The sequence below is a fragment of the Myotis davidii genome, unplaced genomic scaffold, assembly GCF_000327345.1.
Source record: "Myotis davidii unplaced genomic scaffold, ASM32734v1 scaffold118, whole genome shotgun sequence".
NCBI classification, from domain to species: Eukaryota; Metazoa; Chordata; class Mammalia; order Chiroptera; family Vespertilionidae; genus Myotis; species Myotis davidii.
The window spans coordinates 3220693-3227986 of record NW_006290441.1 but is presented as its reverse complement, the minus strand read 5'-3'; the positions used below and the strand labels follow the sequence as shown (position 1 = coordinate 3227986).

The 7294-nt window shown below is 39.4% G+C and overlaps 1 protein-coding gene across 3 annotated transcripts in view; it reads right to left on the bottom strand.

Moving 5' to 3' along the window:
- The window catches only part of STK33 (serine/threonine kinase 33), a 128508-nt gene that overhangs the window by 57579 nt on the left and 63635 nt on the right, over positions 1 to 7294 (bottom strand). The window lies entirely within an intron of this gene.

The following is a 7294-nucleotide window of genomic DNA, read 5'->3' as shown; positions in this document are numbered from 1 at the left end:
TATATATGCAATGTTTGTGTGTGTATTTGTATACCTGGTCACATTATAAAATGTATTTCTTAATATAACTTTGGTTTAAAAAAAAGGCTTAAAATACTGGTATAGAATATACATTACCATGATTTCAAAATTTAAACCTTGGTCTAATAATTATTAGAGAAAATACATATTATACACATCACAAAGAAGTAGACAATTTGATTTTATAAAACAATCTAATTCTAAAAGTTCAAAGGCAATATTAGAAGTATCCTCATTTTTATACTTAAATAGCAAAAATAGGAAATAATGGGTGCTGTTTTCCCTGAGTGCATAATACGTATGCCCAGCAATCTACCTAACTAAAGCTATTGGCAGTAATACGGTGCCAGGTTGAAAAGATCTAAGCTAAGGAAGGAGGGAGGAATGTGTTCTGTGGTACATGTAAGAGAAATTTCCAGAAGAAACTGGGAATACATTATTATAGTCTTGTGCCATACTATTTCAGATATTATCTAAAAGTATACAGGGTTGGGCAAAAGTAGGTCTACAGTTGTTAGTATAAAAATAATACAATAATTAATAAATAATAATACAAGAATAAAGTGTTTTGTGTACTCACAACTGGAAACCTACTTGTGCCCCACTGTACTTTGAAATTATAGACGAATCTTTAACCTTATTCCACATAAAAGAGTTCACCATGAAGAAAAGCAGTATGAGTATAGAGATTGTGGGAAATCCTTCAGTCAGAGTTCCAAGCTCACTTCTCTCCCCTTGCTTATTCCTCTTCAGCCATGTTGGCCTAGCTGTTCCTCAGAGGCCTCTAACTTTGAGAGGCTGAGGCACTCACATTTCTCTGGAATGTTCTTTTACTCTCACTATTTCATATCTTTGTTCCAATGTGACCTATTCAGTGCGATGGGCTCCCTTATTCTGAGCAGTCCAACATTGGTTAGGAAAAACAGGGTGCAATGGACCCTAGCCAGGTTTGATTCTAGTCAAGGGCATGTATCTAGGTTACAGGTTCCTCCCTGTTTTGGGCCTTGGTCAGGGCACTTTCAGGAGGCAATCAATTGATGTGTTTCTCTCACATTGATGTTTCTCACTGTCTTTCCCTCCCTCTCTCTTCCATTCTAAAAGATCAATGGAAAAATATCTTCTGGTGAGGATTAACCAAAATATTTTTTTCTAAAAGCAAACATACTGCCTATAAATGAAAAGTTAATATTTACAACAAAATTAGGACATATTTCTAAAAAGCAATGGGTTCTCATCTTTCAAAATTGAATTCTTGAACTCTAGAAATTTTATTTGCTTTACCATCAAAAGAACCATGAAACTGCTGAAAAGCATAGTCTAAGGAAGTCAATTAGGTGAGTTGATATAAATTTTTTAAATGAAATAAAATAGATAACATCAGATACAATAATTAATAAATAATAATACAAGAATAAAGTGTTTTGTGTACTCACAACTGGAAACCTACTTGTGCCCCACTCTGTACTTTGTAGTCACAGGTTTCTATCGAAAAACAAGGTCAAGCATTTGTGAGAGGAGCATGTGTTTGTCTGCTTACTGGCATCATTTGCATTCTTTCCCCCCTCTACCTGTCCAAAGGGTACTTTTTATACACCTTTTCTTTTTTTTTGTCAACCAGGATTAGAATCTTTATATTTCTCAGTAACGTAATATCAACATGAAGAGAATGAAATTGCACTCATGGGCACAACGAACCCCACATTATTATGCCACCTTTGGAAAACTCATTGAAACCTGTAAAGCTGAGTATTTACCAAAGCTATTAGGACTTCACAATAATTGCTTGTTATTTAAAGTTGAAATTTATTCCAAAGAGCATGAAATCAAAATTTATAATTCACATTTAGATAGCAAATTACATATAACAAAGCTTTTTATTTATTTTTCAATTACACTTGACATACAATATTCTATTGGTGTCAGGTGTACAACATTATGATTAGAATTTACATACCTTATGGAGTGCTCATCCCAATAAATCTAGTACCCATATGACCATACATAGTTATTACAATATTATTGACGATACTAGAGGCCCGGTATATGAATTCGTGCATGGGTGGGATCGATTGGGGCCAGAGCCGATTATGGCAGGACCGGCCAGGGAGAGGAGCCGCGGGAGGTTGGGGGGGGGATCAGGGCCCCAATCAGGCCAGATGACTGCCACAGTGTGCGTCATAGTGACTGGTTGTTCCAGTCGGTTGACTTTTATATATATAGAATATACTAGTACCGTGGTCAGCAAACTGCGGCTCACAAGCCACACACAGCTCTTTGGTCCCTTGAGTGTGGCTCTTCCTAAGCCTTAGGAATACCCTAATTAAGTTAATAACAATGTACCTATCTATATAGTTTAAGTTTAAAAAATTGGGCTCTCAAAAGAAATTTCAATCGTTGTACTGTTGATATTTGGCTCTGTTGACTAATGAGTTTGCCGACCACTGGACTAGTATATAGATGCCCTATGCTGTACTTTTTACCTCTCTGTGACTATTTTTATTACTGGCAATCTATACTCCTTAAATCCCTTTAACCTTTTCACCCATCTCCCAATCCTTCTCCCATCTGACAACCATCAAAATGTTCTCTATCTATGAGTTTTTGTTTATTTTGGTGGTTTTTTCAGATTCCACATATAAATGAAGTCATATGGTATCTGTCTTCTTGTCTGACTCTTTCATTTAGAATAATACCCTCTAGGTCAGCCGTGGGCAAACTACTGCCCATTTGAAATTAATAAAACTATTGAAAAAAAAGACCATACCCTTTTATGTAATGGTGTTTACTTTGAATTATATTAGTTCACACAAACACTCCATCCATGCTTTTGTTCCGGCCCTCCGGTCCAGTTTAAGAATCCATTGTGGCCCTCGAGTCAAAAAGTTTGCTCACCCCTGCTCTAGGTTCATCCATGTTGTTGCAAATGGCAAGATTTCCTTCTTTCTATGGCTGAGTAATGTTGCATTGTACGTATGTACCACATGGAAGAAACTATCTTTACCTCATGGTATATTCTTGCCTCTTTTGTCATAGATTGACCATATAGGCATGGGTTTATTTCTGGACTCTCTATTCTGTTCCATTGATCCATACGTCTATTCTTATGCCAGTACCATGCTGTTTTGATTACCATAGTTACTTGTAGTATAGTTTAGTATAAGGTAGTGTGATACCTCCAACTCCGTTATTTCTGAAGATTGTTTGGGCTACCTAGGGGTTTTTTGTGTTTCCATATATGCTTTTGGATTACTTTTTCTAGTTCTATGAGAAATATCATTGGTATTTTGATAGGGTTGCACTGAAAATGTAGACTGCTTATGGGCATTTTAACAATGTTTATTCTTCCTACCCATCAGCATGGTATAAAACCCTTTTTACTTGTTATCTTCTTCAGTTTCTTTCCTCAGTGTCTTACAGTTTTCTGAATACAGGCCTTTTACCTTCTTGTTTAAATTTATTCCTAGGTATTTTGTTTTTTTGATGTAATTGTAAATGGGATCATTTTCTTAATTTCTGTTTCTGATAGCTCATTATCCTATACTAGGGGCCCAGTGCACAAATTCGTGCACCTTGAAAGGAACTATGGGCCCCAAGGCTTCAGTGGGCACAGGGGCAGGTCTTGGCCCATCCTCCACCCCCCCACCCAGCCCCTCCCACCATGGCCCCCGGTCCCCTGTCTGCTGGCAGCCCCACTCCCAATGCTACTGCTCCCACTTGCTAATGGTGCTGGCCCTGTTCGCACCCGCTGATGGTATGAAGCAATTGGGGCCAATGCCAGCAGTGGGTGCAAGTGGTGGCTGCTGCCCTGATTGCCCCTCAGGATCAGGGGGAAGTGGAGAAGAACCGAGGGGCGATTGGGACCGGCAGCTGCTGCTCGCACCCACTGATGGCTCTGAGCAATCGATCGGGGCCGGTGCTGGGTGCCAGCAGCGGGTGTGAGCGGCGGCTCCAGTGCCAACAGTGGTTGCAAGTAGGGCCAGCACGGGCAGCAGGTACGAGTGCTGGGTGGGACCATGGCGTGCGAGAGCAAAGAATTTTCAGTAACCACCAGAGGCTTACCCTGATGACAGCGATTGCGCTCTGCTACCTGCTGCTGATGCCTGCCATGTTCTGTGCATGCCCCCTGGTGGTGAGCACATGTTATCGTGACTGGTTGATTGTTCCATCATTCGGTCTATTTGTATATTAGGGTTTTATTATATATAGAAGATAATAAAAGCCTAATATGCTAAGTGTCTGCTCGTCCAGTCATCTGTTCAACCAATCAAAGAGTAATATGCTAATGATATGCTAAGGACACTCAACCATAAGCTACGACATTCACTAACCACCAAGAGGCAGACGCTCCGACCAGTAGGTTAGCTTGCTTCTGGGGTCCAGCTGATTCAGACTGAGTGAGATGGGCCAGACATGCCCTGGAGCCTTCCCGCGGTCCCTCCCTGGCTGGCCAAACTCCTGCATCCCTCCCCGGTCCCTATTGTGCACCCATGGGGTCCCTCAGCCTGGCCTGTGCCCTCTCGCAATCTGGGACCCCTCAGGGTATGGCGGCGAGCCGGTTTTGGCCCAATCCCGCAGGCCAGGCTAAGGGATCCCACTGGTGCACAAATTTGTGCACTGGGCCTCTAGTTGGCATATAATGGAAAATGATTTCTGAAAATGGAAATGATTTCTGAATATTAATTTTGTATCCTGCTACTTTACCGTATTCATTTATTAGTTCTAATTGTTTTTTGTGGGGAATCTTTAGGGTTCTCTACATACAGTATCTTGTCATCTGTAAATAATGACAGTTTGATTTCTTCCTTTCCAACTTTAATGTCTTTATTTCTTTTTCTTGTCTGATTGTTGCAGCTAGGACTTCCAAGATTATGTTGAATACAAGTAATGAAAGTGGACATCCTTGTCTTGTCTTGTTCTTGATCATAAGGAAAAGCTTTTAACTTTTCACCACTGAGTACAATGTTAGCTGTGGGTTTGTCATATATGACTTTTATTACATTGAGGTATTTTCCTCTATTCCCACTTTACTGACAGTTTATTATAAATCGATGTTGGATTTTGTCAAAAGCTTTTTCTGCATCTATTAAAATTATCTTATGATTTTTAGCCTTACTTTGTTTATGTAGTGTATTACATTAATTGATTTGCAGATATCAGACCAACTTTGTATCCCAGGAATAAATCTCACTTGATTATAGCATATGATCCTTTTAACATACTACTGAATTCAGTTTGCTAATATTTTGTTGAGGATTTTGTATCAAGCTTCATCGGGGTAATGACCCATAATTCTCTCTCTTTCTCTCTCTCTCTTTTTTTGTAGGGTCCTTGGTTTTAGTATTAATACTGGCCTTGTAAAATGAGTTTGGGAGCCTTTATTCCTCTTCATTATTTTTGGAATAGTTTGATAAAAAAATATAGGTATTAATTCTTTGGCTGTTGGTAGAATTATCCTGTGAAGCCAGCTGATCCACAGCTTTTATTTGTTAGGAGTTTTTTTTCTATAAATGAATTTTACGTATTTATTTTTTAGTTTTGGTTAATCCTCACCAGAGAATATTTTTTCCATTGATTTTTAGAGAGAGTGGAAGGGAGGGGTAGAGACAGAGAGAGAAACATCGATGTGAGAGAGACACATCGATTAGTTACCTCTTGCACTCGCCCAGACCAGGTGGAGAATTGAGCCCGCAACAGAGGTATGTGCCCTTGACCTGAATCAAACCCGCAACCCTTCAATCTGTGGACCAATGCTCTAACCACTGAACAAAACTGGCTATGGCTGTTAGGAGTTTTTTGATTACTGATTCAACTTTGTTAGTAGTTATCAGTCTGTTCAGATTTTCTATTTCTTCCTGGTTCAGACTTGGGAGCTTATATATTTCTCAAAATGTATCCATTTCTTCCAAGTTGTCCAATTTGTTGACATATAATGGTTCATAGTATTTTCTTATAATCCTTTGTATTTCTGTAGTGTTGGTTGTCACTTCTGATTTTTTAAAATTTGGGCCCTCTCTCTTATTTTCTTGATGAGTCTGGCTAAAGGTTTAGTAATTTTGTTTTAACTTTTCAAAGAACCAACTCTCGGTTTCATTGATCTTTCCCATTGTATCTTTTAGACTGTATTTCATTAACTTCTGCTCTGATCTTTTTCTTCCTTCTATTCACTTTAGGCTTTGTTTGTTCCTCTTTTCCTGGTTCCTTTAGGTATAAGGTTAGATTGATTTTTTTGAGACTTGCGTCATTTCTTGAAGTAGACATGTATTGCTATGAATTTCCCTCTTCAAACTACTTTGACTGTGTCCCATAGATTTGGGGTCATTATTTAGCCTCCATGTGTTTGTGGGTTTTTTTAGTTTTCTTCTTATAATTAATTTCTAGTTTTATACCATTTTGATCAAAATATCTCCCTGGGACACAATCCTCACTGGTTTTCACAGCCAGATTATGGGGACCCCTGTTCCAGGCACAGATACCCCAGGTTGGGGAGCCAAATATGAGGCTGGGCCCCTCACTCCTCAAGAGGTATCTCTGGAGTCAAGATATCCCTTCATATTCTTAATCTCCACACTGTGGGTGTGGTACCTGCCCATTCTGTATCACCACTCCTCCTACCAGTCTCAACATGACTGCATTTTTACATCTTTAGTTACAGTAATACTGCTCAGTTAGTCTTCAGGTGATTCTCAATGATAGTTAATCTATAATTTAGTTGTAATTTTGATGTGGTCATGGAAGAAAGCAAGCACAGAGTTTACCTACTCTGCCATCTTGTCCAGAAGTCTTGACCTATATACCTTTTCCAATGCTCATCATCATGAGTTTTATTCACAGCAGTAGAATAGAAGGCTGGGTATATTTGGACTATACCTTTCTCCTTTGAACTGGAATAAACTTGACCTAAATAAGAAGTTACATGTCTTTATTTCATTAAATACCTTTCTAGTTTTATTGTCTAAGACTGTTTTTCTAATCAAAAACGAGTGCTGACTTTTAAAAATTCTTATCTATTGTGATTATCATATTTTTTCTTATTGAATCTTTTTATATGTTCTAGAGTTTCAAAGCTTTCCTAATATTAAAACACTAGGGGCCTGGTGCACGAAATTCGTGCACTTGGTGTGTGTGTGGGGGGAGTGTCCCTCAGCCCAGCCTGCCCCCTCTCACATACTGGGAGCCCTCAGGCGTTGAACCCCATCACCCTCCAATCGCAGGATCGGCCCCTTGCCCAGGCCTGACGCCTCTGGCCCAGGCATCAGGCCTGGGCAGGGGACCC